Here is a 17,825-nt window from a genome sequence, read left to right as displayed (position 1 = left end):
CTCAACATCCTGCAGTGGTTTTCTCTCTCACTTACTTCATTGCGTTGCTGTCTGTGGTTTCTTCAGAAAAACTCACTAAATGAGCATGCCTCGGGGAATCTCACAGTAGAACTCCGATCCGGCATTAAACCTTCAGCCTTCTTATTTCACCACCGTTGTCAGAACACACACTGCTGCCTGCCCGTCCCACACTGCTCAAACACTCCGTTTTTATGCTCCTTTTCCTGAGCACATGCTTCAATGAAGCACAGCTGATTTGATTCAGCTGGCGCTCGTTATGGCCAACACTCAACAGAGCCAGAATTAGAACCAATGAGGAATCTTTTTGGATTTGCCAGGTTTTCACCCGGTGACACCTGCTTGAAGAGGAGCTAGAGGTAAACTGTGTCACACCTCAACTACCTGTGTCTGAAAAGAAACTGGAAGAGTTCAGGAAAACAACAGCTGAAGATCTTGAAATGCAGAAACTGAAAGACTACATACTGAATGGATGGCCTACAGAGAAAAGTTCAGTGCACAAAGACATTCAGAAGTATTGGACTTTTAAAGAGGAAATCAGTTATGCATCAGGTCTTGTGTTCAAAGCATCAAAACTCATCATTCCAAGTAGAATGAGAAAAGAAATGTTGGACAAAATTCATGAGTCGCATCTAGGCATGGTGAAATCCAAGGAAAGAGCGAGAGACATCATTTATTGGCCCGGAATGTCAGTTGAAATTGAAAAAATGATATCTCAATGTGCCACATGCAACACTCATCGAAACAGTCATGCAAAAGAACCGCTAATACCTCATGCACTGCCAGAAAGACCATGGGCAAAAGTTGGCACTGACTTGTTTCAGCACAATGGTTCTGAATATTTGATGTGTGTGGACTACTACTCCAAATTTCCAGAGATCGCAAAGCTGAATGATACTACCAGCAAAAGTGTAATCCTAGCACTGAAATCACTGTTTTCAAGACATGGTATACCAGATGTGGTAATATCAGATAATGGTCCACAATATGCCAGTCAAGAATTCAAGCGCTTTGCAGAAAACTGGGAATTCGAGCACAAGACGTCTAGTCCGAGATATGCTCAATCTAATGGACAAGCAGAAAGAATGATCCAAACCATCAAGAGAATGCTCACAAAGTCACAAAGTGAGAATGGAGATCCATATATTGCATTGCTGGAATACCGCAATACTCCACTAGATGGCATTGGTATGTCACCGGCACAACTTCTAATGGGAAGAAGATTAAAAACCAAACTGCCGACTTCAAGCAAATTGTTGACTCCAAAAGGAAGTAAGAAAGTTCAAGAACAACTTAAACAGAGGCAGTTAAAGCAAAAAATGTACTATGACAAAAACACCAAACAGTTGCCTGAGATATCACCAGGAGACAAAGTGAGAGTTCAGCAAGGACAAATCTGGAATCCTGCAACCGTTTTGAGGAAACATGACTTGCCAAGATCGTATGTTCTTCGCACATCAGATGGAAAGATCTACAGAAGAAACAGAAAGCATCTGTTAAAGACAAAAGAACAAGAATTTCCATCAACAAATGATAAAGATGACTTTGACACAGAGTCAAACGCAAGTGCAGCACTGGAGAGAGAAATAAATCCAGACACACATCAAGAATGTTCAACTGATGGACAAATCAAACCAAACATCATCACAACATCAGGAAGAGAGGTTAAAATTCCTTCAAGATTTAGAGACTATAAAATGCACTAAATTGACTAAGGCATCTGAGTAAATGTTTAATTACACATCGGAGTAATAATGCTTGTTGGTAAACTCCTTATTGAGTGTTGAGATAGTTGTTAAAGTTGTAAAAAAAAAAAAAAAAAAAAAAGAAGGGGGATGTAATGTATTCTATATGTGTAATACGTGATGACGTAAGCAGTACGTTATGATGTAAGTCGTACGTGGGAAGTACGAAAGACAAAGACACGTGAGGGATAGTGAATAAAGGACATCAGTTCAGTTGTCATCTGTTGCAGTCTGAATTTATTACAAGACAAACAATAATACACTACACTCAAAAGCATGTGCATATCTGTCAATGGGGTGAGACTGTGGAATAGTTTACCTGTAATAATTAAAGAAAGCAAACATATTGTGCAACTCAAAAGAAGGTTTAAAATATCTACATTAGAAAAGTATATAAATTAAGGTGGACATGGGACAAATGTCTCATTTCCTCTTCAAGAGGTTGATATGAATCACCATGCAGTCTGTTTCTTGCCATTTTTGCATATATTTAAATTATTATTACTTTTTTAATATTGTGTTTTTTAATTTTCAGACAAATGTAACTCAAATGAGTAAGTTTTTCCTCAATAAGGATAAATCATGGTATCTTGCAAGAGTAAACGGTAGCCATTTCAAAGCTAGATGTGTAAAAGGGGAAGGCAAACATAAGTTAGCTTCTTTCTTTTCATTTTATAATTTTTTTGTTAAAATATGTTTTGTTACAAATGATCATGTTCTAAAAAAAGTAAAAAGAATAAAAAAATTCATTCATTCACACTAACAGACGTGTGTGTGTGTCTGTGTGTGTATCTGTGTGTGCTATCTGAGAGTAGAGATTTGTCAAACATACACCACACCAATGTTTTCTTTGGTTAAAAAAAAAAAAAAAGAAAAGAAAACACCAAGACTTTAAAAGCAGTATCCAGCTTTATTTAACATTTCAAAAGCAAAATCCAAATTGCATTCTATAAAGTGAAATATGTGAAAAACAAAAAGCTTTTGATTACATGTTTACACCAAATGCATGAGTTCAGAATGCAGCGCATTTTACGACTGGTGAATCAAACACTTCAGTCGACTTCAGATACACTATAGCCCTATCCGCACGGTAAGTGTTTCTCATGTGGACGTCCATAAAAATAAATGTGCATGTCACCTCAGTGATAAAACTCATGCATGCGGATGGCGATTTACTGACGATGGAAGAGCGAGTTTTGTGATCCTATGAACCCGGGAACACGCTGATCATGTGGTCAGTCGCATGATTCTCTGTCAATTGCCAAGTAATAATTAATACAAAATTACATGAGGTAAACCCAAAGTTTATTTTTTTAATGTAGGCTATATAATTGCTGCCATAATAACGAACCATTTCAAATGTTTATGTGCTTTTCTTCTTTATCTTTTGAGCGGTGATGAAATATTGTTCTTGTAAATGCTTTCCAGCATTTCCGTAATACAGTAATGGCCTACGCTATTTCGAATTTCGCTATTTCTAAAAAAATGCATCCGGCCGGGATTTGTCTAAATTACCCGAAGTGTCCTGGATTCGGCTTTTGCTTTCTACAGTTGCTGTTTTTGCTTAGCTTTAGGTCCCACCGGTGGGTCATATGCGTAACGCAAACATTGGTTAAACTGCATCTTAATCTTCGCCCTCAGCACACGAGCACAAGAGACAGAGCAGCGCTTGCTTGTCAACAGTGGCACACCCGGACCCGCGTACAAGAAAGCCCAGATGTGAATTCACAGATGATTTACTGAGAACATTCCTGTGCTTTCGTCTCGGTCTGGATCTGTGTAAAGCAGAATACATGTCCTGCAACACTGGCACGTACGTGTCAGTGTCAAATAAAGGTGCTATAGCGACCTAGAAGCCCTCATATACAAGAGAACATCAGGAGGACAGAAACACATTTTTACTGAAATAGTGCTGTAGATTTTATTTTATTTTAAACTATGGCCATGAAAAGAAACAGTGTTATGTAAAAGCTCTTAAAAGCTAAACAATTTTCCAGAGCCGGACAGTAACTGAGTACATTTACTTGAGTACAGTACTTAAGTACAATTTTGAGGGATCTGTACTCTACTCGAGTATCATTTTTGGGGAGTACTCATGACTTTACTCAAGTACATTTGAGAGGCAAATATTGTACTCTTTACTCCACTACATTTCTATCCATAACTGTGAGTTCCCGTTACTTCTTCTAGAAAAAAATAATAATTAAAAAAAAAGGAAAAAAGAAACATCTCAGAAACCCTCTCAAATGTGATTGGATTGTGCAGGCGCCACTGATTGGGACAGCCTATCAGCAATCACCTTCAGCTTTCCGCCAAAGTCAACTCCATGGTCAGATTTAGATAAGAGACGAAACCATGGATGAAACAATGGATGAAGACGCAGCAGGTCCATCCCGGGAGCGATATTTTTTTCCCCAGGATGGTAGGGGAAGACCCCCCCAATCAGGGATGATTTCCCTAATGAATATTCATGAGTCTTCCCCTACCATCCTGGAAAAAAAATATCGCATCCCGGGAATGTGCCAAGCCGTGGCCCCACCTCGCCAGACTATTTCAATTTTCTGAACAAGTTAATGATAGTTTTCGCTTCGAGTGTTTGCTGTGTTTACCAGTGTAAGCACTGTGGCAGTAGTAATGCAATATTTAGAAAATGTACTCTTGTACTCTTGATACTCAAGTACTTTTAAAAACAAGTACTTTAGTACTTTTACTTAAGTAGACATCTGACTGTAGTACTTTTACTTGTACTTGAGTAAAATTTAGCAAGGGGTATCTGTACTTTTACTCAAGTAATGAAGCTGTGTACTCTGTCTGCCTCTGCACATTTCTTATGACCCCATGAGAAACACTTACTGTCCGAATAGGGCTTTAGATTACATCTACAATAATATAGACTGAGCACCCATTTTAAAAATGTCCCCAAGCCTGATTTAGCCACCATACTGAAATATTTGAGGTTGGGTTACATGTGTGAGATTTTAAAGTAGGATTCTGTAAGTTTCTTTTAATCATAAAGATAAAGTTTCAATAATATCATATTGAATAATGTTGTAATTTGTAGTTACATCATCTGTAACTAAATAATCTCTTTGCTATAATAAACAATTACAGCCTCATTTTAAGCAATGCATGCAGATATCTAAATAATGACTTGAGAAGTTATAATAAGGTATTTAACTGAAGCACTTGATTATTCTTGGAGTTAAACCATCCTGGTATGTTTTCATGATTGAGCGGGTGGCAGAGGGACTTCAGTCGGAGGGTTTGGCACATCATCAATCTTTAAATCCTTGCAGAACAACACTGGTTCTTTACCGATACCCAGTCTGTACTGCCACAGATATACAGACTCGTTTGGCTTCAGCTCAAATGTGAGTGTTTCTTCCTCTTCAGTCACTTCGTTCCAGCTTTCTTTTTCAGTGCTGACGTGCGAACCTCCATATTCTGCAGAAAAGGAGAACTGAACCTTCGCAATTAGCGAGGCAAGATCTCCAGTTTCAGCTGTGACTGACGCAGATATCTTCCAGTTGTGTGTGATCTCGGTCATCTTCTCCTTAGTGTATCCAACCTTTTTATTGATTTTCTTTTGCCATGTCACTGGTGTATTGCTGTCATTAGTTACAGTTTTAATATTCTCCCAAATGCCAAAGGATGGGCCTTTAGTTACTGACAGCCCACCCGGAAGGAAGTTAAGAAGAGCAGGATGAGCAGAATAGACACCAACGCATTTGTCTTCGCTTAAGTCGCTACCTCTGTAGAACTCGTATCCCCACTCTGAGGCTGGCTTGAGGAAGGAGAAGTAACCTAGCCCGCCATGGCCCAAGTAATAGAGGCCGTTTCTGAGGTTGGGATGGAGCTTGTATTCTACAGCTTCCGAGTCGTGATTCAGGTTTTTTGTTCTTCGATAAGTGCCCTTTTCTTGGAAGATGATGTAAAAATAATTGCAAGTTGCGAAGTAGTGGTCTCCACCCTGGCAGTTGGGATGAAGGCTGAAAACTTGGGCATTGCTGTCTTTCTCCAGGTTGGTGACCATACGGTAGGAATTGCCCTTGATGACGTAAAAGTATTTATGACAATCACCAAGGTAGTGGTCTCCATTTTGGCAGGCAGGGTGCAGACTCCAAATAGAGATGTCATTATCTTCATGTAATTCTCTTGTCTGCATAAAGCAGCCGAGATCAGAGCGGATTATATAATACCAGTCTCTCATTCCACAGAAGTCAGTGCCCTTTGCTTTGCTCTTGGGAATAATGCCTTTCATCGTGCCTGAACCTGCAACACAGAATAAACCAAACATTCAATCTCCACTAGGGCTGGGAGAAAAAAATTGATTCACCTAGCAATCGCGGGTTTTTTTTATTTCTTTTTTTACTATTTTAAAATCAATTTGTTTTATTACAGAATTGATATTAATTCCAATAAAATTGGTTTATTTTTGTCCTTGCCGATAGATGCGGTTGACAGAAGTTAGCCACTTTCGTTCCAGCAGTGGATGAAATGTGTCGTTATCTATGAGTGTTTAGTGGCGTAATATCCCTTTCAAGTGTTCGTGTGGAAGAGACGTGAGACTGAAAGCACTGAAGAGCCCTCGCGCTGCTCATATACTGAGAGAGAGATAAGACAGTAGAGCTGCTCGATTCATCTTTAAAAGACAGTGATCTCCATTCAAACACACACACCATCTTCTTCCATTTCGTCAGTCTATTAAACCTTTGACAAAATTATATCGCATTATTCAAATCTGTGTTGGCGCTGACCCGGAGAGAGTCGTCATATAACAGCTGCACAAAACAAAACACAAACAGAATTTTCAACCTCATAGTATCATTATTTCTGTGATACAATAGTTCAAATTATCATAGAAATATAAGTTTAAAGTAAGGATAAAAGTTTAAAATTCAAATATAAACATTGATGTCTACGATATTGATCAAAATAGAGTAAATCAGCGTTTGATAGAAATTTAGACATTGTTTCACCACTAGGTGGCGACAAGTGACTATTTGTTATTGAATCATTTATTCAAGAGCATGTAGTATTTGTATGATGCTTATGAAATAAAAGTCAGAAAGACTTGTTTTTGTAAAAAAAAAAAAAAAAAAACAGTTTTTGTAAATATGACTCATCCTATAGACCAGTGGTTCTCAAACACTGTACCCCCAACACTGCATTATCACATGGGTTACTGAGCTGATGAGTTGAATCAGGTGTGTTTGATTAGGGAGACAAAGAAAACGTGCAGTGTTGGGGGTACTCCAGGACCGGTTTGGGAACCACTGCTATAGACCTTCTGTAGCTCCGCCCCTTTTCAGCGCCGCGCTCGTTGTCTTTCGACTTCCGGTCTGTATTTTCACAGCGTTCTTGCGTATTTATGAATGAACGGCTCGTTTTAAATTTTTCCGGTCTACTGACATTTGTTAAGACATCTGCTTTAAACATTACAGTCCTCATGATAACTTCCGTTAACTCTACAATAAGTAAATCCACTTCACAAGCTAATTACTCCTGGACAGTGATGCTTTAGAGATATACAGAGTGACCGCAAAAACGGAAGTCCAAAGACAATATTCTAAAGATGGCAGCACTCGTTTCTCTGGCGCATACGGTCTATACATCATCTAGTGCTAAAAAAAAATAGAAATATATTGTAATATCGAATCGCAACGCAATTCTTAAAAAAAAAATGCAATCCATATCGTATCAGCACCCAAGTATCGTGATAGCATCGCATCAAGAGATACTGTAGGTGTATCCCAGCCCTAATCTCCACACCAAATGAATATTTTAGTTCTTCTATAGATTGAGCTCACTCATTATCAAAACACCTTACAAAAAGATGGCAACATAATTTTAATTTGTCAAATTGTTTAGATGATATAAGCAAATTCATATTGTAGCCATGTCTCAATTAACTTATCAACTTATACATGATGTCCTCATTCAACTAAATAATACAAATGCACACACTTGTCAAGTCACCTTTATTTATATAGTGCTTTTAACAATAGAGTGTTTCAAAGCAGCTTTACAGAGATAATAGGAAAGATAATGCACAAAAGGTTGTTTCTAGTAGAAAATTGTGTCACAATCCAGCTAAAGTTAGTGATGGTTAATTTTTGTTCTGTTAGATTTTATAACTATAATCTCATGTTTTTATGTGGATACATTATGTGTTAGTATGACAGTGTGATCTATGGGTTATTTGATTGTTGTCATATAAAAATATACAGTACAAAACATGTCTGTAATTAAAGTAAAAATGACTGATAAACACGTCATTAGTATGTGATTAAATGGGTGTCTTGTTCATTATAATTATTTTCATATAAAAGCAACAGAACCAGGTGTCAGATCCACTGCGAGAAGAGAGAACTGTCCGGCTTTGCCGCGTACTCCTCCCCTCGACTACATTACAGGCGAGGCAAGGCACATCTCAAACAAGCCTACTAATGTGTGTGTGTGTGTGTGTGTCTGAGACATATTTCTGTTAGTATTTGACCCTTAAGGCGTATAACCAAAGACAACCCTTACGGAACAAAAATATATGGGAATATAATGCAATATATTACATAATACATTTCCATATATCAGAAACTAGTGTTTATATTTTCCAATATCCTGCTATATATGCACACAATAAAGGGTAAACTTTGTAAATATTACATGTAATGCTATTTTTGTCTTCTTTTATAAATGTTTGACATGTATCAAGTTTTATCCTTTATTGCGTACATATATTGCACATACATGTTAATGATTAGCGGTCGGTGACTGTGGTGTAGTTTGGACCGGAGCGGGTCTGACGATAGCCCGGCTGCTCCCGACATCCTTTAACAGCGTATTCATGCTTGAACTTGAAGTGAACTCAACTTTCTGCAGTGGTGAGTGCGATGAACGCAAAAAAGTAAACAAAAAAATATTAATTTGCGGTATAGCTAGTAAGCCAACTGTTTTCGTTTATTCTTATTTTTGGCTTCGCCTATAGTATCATAAGACAAATAACAAATAAAATTCTAGTATAGCCAAGATTTTATATTTGTAATCCCCAATCACTCTCTCTTGCTTTAGGGAAAATTCTAAAGAACTTTCTATAGAAACTTTCTGATGTGTTTGACTCAGATGCACTTAGACTCTTATGAGCAATATAATCAGTCTGATTGGAGTCTGCTAAATAGTTAACTGAAGTTTAATGACTGGATCGTAAAGCAAACTAGAGCTTAAATCGGGCCCAACAAATCAAGCCCGACCCAACCCGAGCCCGACACGTTCACTTTAATATGTGGGCCGTTTTAACCAGGGGCAGCGCCAGAATTATTTTTAGCACAGCTGTGCTAGATCATTTAGGCCACAGGGGGGAGCTGCGCAGTTATATATATATATTATATTAATACTATTAATAAATGAGCAAAAATTGGCCACTCAATATTCAATATTCAATTATTTTAATTATCACAATTAAAGTTTTAATTGTATTAAATTGAGCAAGCACAACATTCAGCATTCAATCAAATATTCTTAAAGATTAATTATTATTAATAATGTTACTTCAACATACTGTTATTTCAACATAATATGTGTGTGAGCAACAAGCAAGATGTGCATTTGTAAATTCGGTGACAGCGTGTGTAACGAGTAGTGTTACGAATTTAAGCTCTAAAGCAAACCCCAAACACATCATATCTTATAGTCTACTAAGGAACTGTATAGAACATTTCTGACATATTTTACATGCAAGTGTTTTTTTAATCCAATAATTTATTAACACTGCAGTTATTCTTAGCTACTATCTTCTATCCTCTGTATTTTACATTCAATATCTTCTTCTGACTTTAGTATTCGATTTCTACTCTATTTGGTTAATTACTAGTTAGCATATTTATAAAGGTATGTATTACAAAATAACATTGTCTCCAGAATACAGGTGTTCAAATGAACAATGAGTCCAGAAGTGCTCAGTATTAGAAACATACTATATATACTATATAAATATACTAATATTAGAAACATACTAACCTGTTGGACTGTAGCCGGAGTCAGAAGAGCAGCTTCTCCTGGATCGAGTCTGAGAGATGATGTGTCTGACAGATTTCTGTCTTATATAAAGCTCTTCAGAGGGCTGGACAAACACACACACAAGCCTCGATTAGACTAGTCCCTGCAATTGGCTACTGTTTTATCTAGTATTCAACTAGATTGGTAAAACTAGGGGGGTAAAAAATATACAAGCACATATAATATTACATTAATAAAATGTGGAAAAAATGCAAAAACAGTGTATTTTGCTGCAATATTCATTGTTCAGAGTTAGTTCTGTGTAAGGTAATTTTATGTGTATATATCTTAAATAATTTTGTGTGTGAGTATAAAGCCCAGTGGATGGGGAAAGTGGATTAGATCGATCAAAATAAATACAGGAATTTGGAGAGAATTTCTTCTTCCCTAAGGAGAATGTCAGTCTTTGCAATGCTTATGCGGCCAATCAATGAGATGTTAGGAAAGACTGCCTGTCTACAGATTCAGTGACTCTTGTTGTAACTAGATTGAAATTGGCAGGAATTATAACTACACACAAATATTTGAAGCCATTGATTGCTTTTATAAAGTGAAGGTTGATGATGCCTTTATTATTAATTTTATAGCCAGAGAACTTTACAAAACTATCAGTTAATTTGATCAATGCTGGAACAGATCTCTCAAGCTTTGTGAGAAAAAGAGTAGTATCGTCTGCGTACAGTCTGATGTTGTGATCTAATGTTCTTGATGATAGAGTTACTTCTGGCCACAATTACTAAAGACTCTAATACTGAAATAAAGAGTGTTGATGACAATGGGCATCTCTGTCATGTCTCTCTGTATATGATCAAAGGCTTTGATATTGTGCTGTTAGATCTACATGTATATGTATTTTTATATTTTTATATAATTTATAAATAAAAAAAACATTCATCTTAATTATATATGTAAATGTATGTGTGTTTTTATAAATGCATAATAATTATATACAGTACACACACACACACACACACACACACACACACACACACACACATTATGTAAACACAAACTTTGGTAACGCTTTAGATTACAGTCCGGAAAGTACTGCGTAATTAAAGTGATTTTACAGTGTAACTGTCTCTAATTATAGTGTACCTATAAAGTACTTACATGTAAGTATAAGGGAACAACATGTAAACTTTGGGGAATAAAGGGGTAACAACCAGGAGAAATCTTTTTTTATATACTGTAAGTATTGTAGATCTTAGGGGTACTTATTCTACTACTATGATACAACAATCACATTTGGGAACAATTTAAAAGGTTTCCAAGTCATTATTATAATATTTTCTGTATGTATTTTTTATTGTACTTACCCTGTAACTACATGGAACAAGAGGGTAACAAGCACCACTTTAATTTACGGCCCGCAATGTCACACTTACCCTCTAACTACATGGAGCTTTAGCTTTACTTGCCTTGAAGCATGTAAGCTCAAACTTAAACTTCTGCAAAGAAAAAACAAGAACTAAAAAAAAACTGTATAAATGCATAGATATATACCCTTTCATTTTAAAAAAAAGTCTATACAGTTTGTATTGGTACACAATTTTTACAAAATGGTGCACAGTGTATGTTCTCGATAAATTGCTCCCAAATGTAAGATTGTTGTATCATAATAGTAGAATAAGTACCCCTTAGTTCTATAATACTTATATATATATATACTATAATACTATATATATATATTTTAATTCTCCTGGTTGTTACCCCTTTATTCCCCAAATTTTGCATATTGTTCCCTTATACTTAGTACTTCATAGGTAAACTATTATTACCAAAAGTTACGCTGTAAATTCGTCTTAATTATGTAGTACTTTCCGGGCTGTAATCTAAAGCGTTACCCAAACTTTTATTTTGCATATGATTAATCACGAGTAATCATTGGATGGCTCTAATATACACTTCTAAAGAAAGGGCTTGTGAGCAATAAAAAACAGCTGATTGTGGTCTCTTAAATATTTAACTGAAGCTTAATGACTGGATGTAAAGCAGACTTCAAACACTATTATATTGTTTTAATCATATCTTCTAGCCTTCTAAGAAACTTATCTGATATAAGAAACCTTCTGATATGTTGCACACAAAAGCCCTATTCAGATAGGACCTGCTTTGCATTTGAATGGCAGGTCAGTGATAAAACTCATGCATTTGGATGGCAATTTATTCACAGTGAACAAATGAGTTCTGTGTGTGGCAGTGACCCAGAACTCGATCACCTTTTAGTTTTAAATGAGACTGTGGACATGTGGAGTGCTTTAACCCTCTGGGGTCTGAGGTGTTTCTGGCCCTGGAGGTGTTCTGACATGCGCTGACATTTGTGCTTATTTCTGTTACTTGTGACATTTTCATGGCTAAAGTCTCTGAATCACGTAGCCTATAATATTTGCTTCAAAACTGTGTGAAAATCATCCTGCCCGTGTGAATCATCATGAATATTGATGTGTTGAGGGGAAAAATATATTTTTTTTTATTAAATAACATTTGAAAAACCTGTATAAACTGAACACCAAAGAACAGTATTAACTATTGAGCGGTGGTGCGCGCGTTCATGTAACATGTAAGGGACCTAAAGCGCACCTAAAAGCTGTCACAAAGAACCGGCAAAAGTAATGATTATGAATGTCAAATATAGCAAGGAGACTTTTCAAGTGTCTATTAATAAACAAATGTTTTGTGCAGGGGCGTAGCACCAAATTTTGGGCCCTGGGTACAAACCATCTTGCTGGGCCCCCGTACCAAATACCATAGTGATACCAATGCATTTAGATACGTATTGCATTATTATCATAAAAACACTTAAAATGTAAACAAAATAAGCCACTCTGATTAATATATTTTTGTTTTATTGTCAAAAGTACAAGTTAATTGATTATTATTTGTCTGTTTAAAATAAATGCAGACTATTGAATCACAGGGTACACTAACCGCCAAACTAGACATTCAGTCTTTGAATTACGTTTTTAAAATAAGTCCTTTTCAATCATTAAGATGTGCATTAAACTGAGAACAATTCTGTACTTAATGTAAGAGCGTGCGCGAGCTAATTTGCATAGCAATGCGGTAAAATAGGCGCTAATGTTTTTGCGGGTGTTAGATTTTGACAATGGAGGGAAATATACAGTGTTTTCATGTAAACATCTGATTTTTGCAGAGTAAGATTACGGTTAACACCTTTAAATATTACATAAATGTATTATTTTGTATTTTTATTAAACTTATTGAGTGTAGGCCTATAAATCAGCAGCAAAAAGTAATTCTTGAAAAAATCTGCACAGTAATTTTATCAAATCTACACGTTAATAAAAACAAATTGCTATTAGTACTCTTATAAAATTCAATCAGGCAATCATACATTTCTCAATTTTATATTTATATATTAATGTCAAGAATTTAGAAGTGTATTTATATAGCCTACGCTACACTACACAGAAATAATACACAATTAAATTATGCTTATTTTAAATGCATTGAGCAGGCTAGGTATAAAAAATATAGGCTTTTAATAATCTTTCAGTGCGCAAAACCATGATAATATGAAACGCTTCAAAACAGAGCGCGTATGCGCATCGCGGGTTCAGAATGATGAGCTCAAAGCGACATGGAGTCACAGCAAGTGTGCATTTAAAAGTTCACGGCACAAAGCGAAGAAATGTCGAGCGCACAAATCCTAGTGTATATCTGTCCAACAGTTTATTGATCATTTGTTTCTTCAGTTTTAAATTCCAGTTATTGTGCGTTTGATGCTGATTCATAGTCCTTGTGATGTGTGTGATCTAACAGGCACACGGTAGCGCGAGTCGTTTAAAAACAGCAACAAACTCCAACAAAATAAAGTCATTTTATGCAAATCCACAGCCTTTTCTCTACAGATCAAGCATTATAATGTTAATATATCATATTGAAGAGAGTTTTACCGTGCATCCTGCTGTAACCGGCAGAGGCGCGCGCGCTGTTTGAATAACGTTAGTTAGCTGTTACTGAATGGAGATTGACAGCCTCAGAGGAGGGAAAACGAGTTTCCGTAAACTTTAATGATGTAATACGACATCTGTCCCTCACATTAAGCTATGGAATGGCCTCAGATGACTTTGTCACCCAAACTGACGTGAAAAAAGCGCGAGGCGCCGAAAAGCGCGCTGTTTGCATCCCTGTATGTAGGGTGTGATACTATAAAGTATTGGTATATTATTCAAACAGAGTAAGAAGATAAATGTATGCTATTCTACCTGGAGTAGATATTTATGTTAAAACAATGTCAATGCTCGATGATGCATTTGGAGCTCACCTTTCTTTTCAAAAAACTGAGTGAGCAACTGCTTGCCCTCATTTGCCTTTCTCTCTTTAATCTTCTTTTCTTTTCGTTTTTGAGCCCCTTATTTTCCTTCCTTAAGGAAAGACATGACTCTTCCCCTGTCTTCCTAATTCCTATCACAGCTCACTCCAGCTCCTCCTGTCTCTCATCAACTGATTCACCGCGGGTCCGAAGCTGAAGCACCTGACCTGCGGGTCGTACCATTTACATTGATTCGAGAGGGGTGAAAATGACTTTTTTATACCAAACCAGTGCCTAACTACAAGTTTAGTTTTGCACAGGAACTTTTTTATATGCACATAAATGCTATACAAATGTTAGTGCATGTATATGTATGTATAGAAAACTGACTTCTAAGGGCCCCCCCTGCCTCGGGCCCTGGGTACTCGGTACCCTTTATCCCCCCAGTCCGACGCCCTGTGTCAAAGATGAAGTTGACGATGCTGACTTGCGATCTTCGCAGTAGTGAACGCGCCAGAGAGACATTACTTAAGCAGAAAGCAGAACAAATTTTTAATTGTTTTGTTTAAAAGTAGACATTTCAAGCTTTCTATAGATATATGTCTCAGGTCTGTGAGCTAAGTAGGCTACCTTGAGTTTCGGTTCATTTATGAGGGTCACCGTGATTTTGCCAAGTAAGATGTGTTCCTGGATCAACAAATTTTGTTGATCCTGGATCAACATTTAATCAACCAATCACAAGCCTCTGATGTCATCAGTGTGCGCCGACCAAATCCAATCAGTCTATTTTGAACGTTCCCTCCTCTCTTCCCTCGGCTGACTGACAAAAGGTAAGTTATTTTGTCTGTCCTCTTTCTTTGACACTCTCTGCAACTAAAAATCTGACTTTGTAAATGTATTTATTCACTAAAAAATCCTGAAATAGAACACTTAAATTGCATAATGTAATGCAACTCTGAACATACATACAACAGCCATGTGCTGTTTAGCTTAATAGCTGATCTTACTTTACTCCATAACCCTAAAAGTCTTCTTTCTCTCATACCTTTACTCACAAATACACATTTAATATTTTATGTTTAATAATGTTTCAATAAATTTCAGGTTTTTAAAACAGATCACTATGATTTTAGTCCAAATGAAGTGTGCAAAAAATATATGACATTTAAAAAAACAGTAGAATAATTGCTTTTTGAATCTGATTGTAATCAATATTTTGATAATTGCTATCGTCATCATTTCAATACGGGGTAGATTAACTAATGTTAATCCAGGACCATCATGATCATTTCAATTTGGGGTAGATTCACTAATGTTGATCCAGGACCATCATGACCATTTCAATATGGGGTAGATTCACTAATGTTAATCCAGGACCATCATGATCATTTCAATATGGGGTAGATTCGCTAATGTTGATCCAGGACCATCATGACCAATTCAATGTGGGGTAGATTAACTAATGTTGATCCAGGACCATCATGACCATTTCAATATGGGGTAGATTCGCTAATGTTGATCCAGGACCATCATGACCATTTCAATATGGGGTAGATTCACTAATGTTGATCCAGGACCATCATGACCATTTCAATATGGGGTAGATTCACTAATGTTAATCCAGGACCATCATGATCATTTCAATTTGGGGTAGATTCACTAATGTTGATCCAGGACCATCATGACCATTTCAATATGGGGTAGATTCACTAATGTTGATCCAGGACCATCATGACCATTTCAATATGGGGTAGATTCACTAATGTTAATCCAGGACCATCATGATCATTTCAATATGGGGTAGATTCGCTAATGTTGATCCAGGACCATCATGACCATTTCAATGTGGGGTAGATTAACTAATGTTGATCCAGGACCATCATGACCATTTCAATATGGGGTAGATTCGCTAATGTTGATCCAGGACCATCATGACCATTTCAATATGGGGTAGATTCACTAATGTTGATCCAGGACCATCATGACCATTTCAATATCGGGTAGATTCACTAATCTTGATCCAGGACAATCATGATCATTTCAATGTGGGGTAGATTCACTAATGTTGATCCAGGACCATCTTGACCATTTCAATATGGGGTAGATTCGCTAATGTTGTTCCAGGACAGTCATGATCATTTCAATGTGGGGTAGATTCACTAATGTTGATCCAGGACCATCATGACCATTCTAATATGGGGTAGATTCACTAATGTTGATCCAGGACCATCATGACCATTCTAATATGGGGTAGATTCACTAATGTTGATCCAGGACCATCATGACCATTCTAATATGGGGTAGATTCGCTAATGTTGATCCAGGACCATCATGATCATTTCAATTTGGGGTAGATTCACTAATGTTGATCCAGGACCATCATGACCATTTCAATACGGGGTAGATTCACTAATGTTGATCCAGGACCATCATGACCATTTCAATATGGGGTAGATTCACTAATGTTAATCCAGGACCATCATGATCATTTCAATTTGGGGTAGATTCACTAATGTTGATCCAGGACCATCATGATCATTTCAATATGGGGTAGATTCGCTAATGTTGATCCAGGACCATCATGACCATTTCAATATGGGGTAGATTCGCTAATGTTGATCCAGGACCATCATGATCATTTCAATATGGGGTAGATTCACTAATGTTGATCCAGGACCATCATGACCATTTCAATGTGGGGTAGATTCGCTAATGTTGATCCAGGACCATCATGACCATTTCAATATGGGGTAGATTCGCTAATGTTGATCCAGGACCATCATGACCATTTCAATATGGGGTAGATTCACTAATGTTAATCCAGGACCATCATGATCATTTCAATTTGGGGTAGATTCACTAATGTTGATCCAGGACCATCATGACCATTTCAATATGGGGTAGATTCGCTAATGTTGATCCAGGACCATCATGATCATTTCAATATGGGATAGATTCACTAATGTTGATCCAGGACCATCATGACCATTTCAATATCGGGTAGATTCACTAATCTTGATCCAGGACAATCATGATCATTTCAATGTGGGGTAGATTCACTAATGTTGATCCAGGACCATCTTGACCATTTCAATATGGGGTAGATTCACTAATGTTAATCCAGGACCATCATGATCATTTCAATTTGGGGTAGATTCACTAATGTTGATCCAGGACCATCATGATCATTTCAATATGGGATAGATTCACTAATGTTGATCCAGGACCATCATGACCATTTCAATATCGGGTAGATTCACTAATCTTGATCCAGGACAATCATGATCATTTCAATGTGGGGTAGATTCACTAATGTTGATCCAGGACCATCTTGACCATTTCAATATGGGGTAAATTCGCTAATGTTGTTCCAGGACAGTCATGATCATTTCAATTTGGGGTAGATTCACTAATGTTGATCCAGGACCATCATGACCATTTCAATATGGGGTAGATTCGCTAATGTTGATCCAGGACCATCATGATCATTTCAATATGGGATAGATTCACTAATGTTGATCCAGGACCATCATGACCATTTCAATATCGGGTAGATTCACTAATCTTGATCCAGGACAATCATGATCATTTCAATGTGGGGTAGATTCACTAATGTTGATCCAGGACCATCTTGACCATTTCAATATGGGGTAGATTCACTAATGTTAATCCAGGACCATCATGATCATTTCAATTTGGGGTAGATTCACTAATGTTGATCCAGGACCATC

The sequence above is a fragment of the Squalius cephalus genome (genome assembly GCF_949319135.1).
Source record: "Squalius cephalus genome assembly, chromosome: 9".
NCBI lineage: Eukaryota > Metazoa > Chordata > Actinopteri > Cypriniformes > Leuciscidae > Squalius > Squalius cephalus.
The sequence above is the reverse complement of the archived record's forward strand: the minus strand, read 5'-3'. Positions refer to the sequence as shown.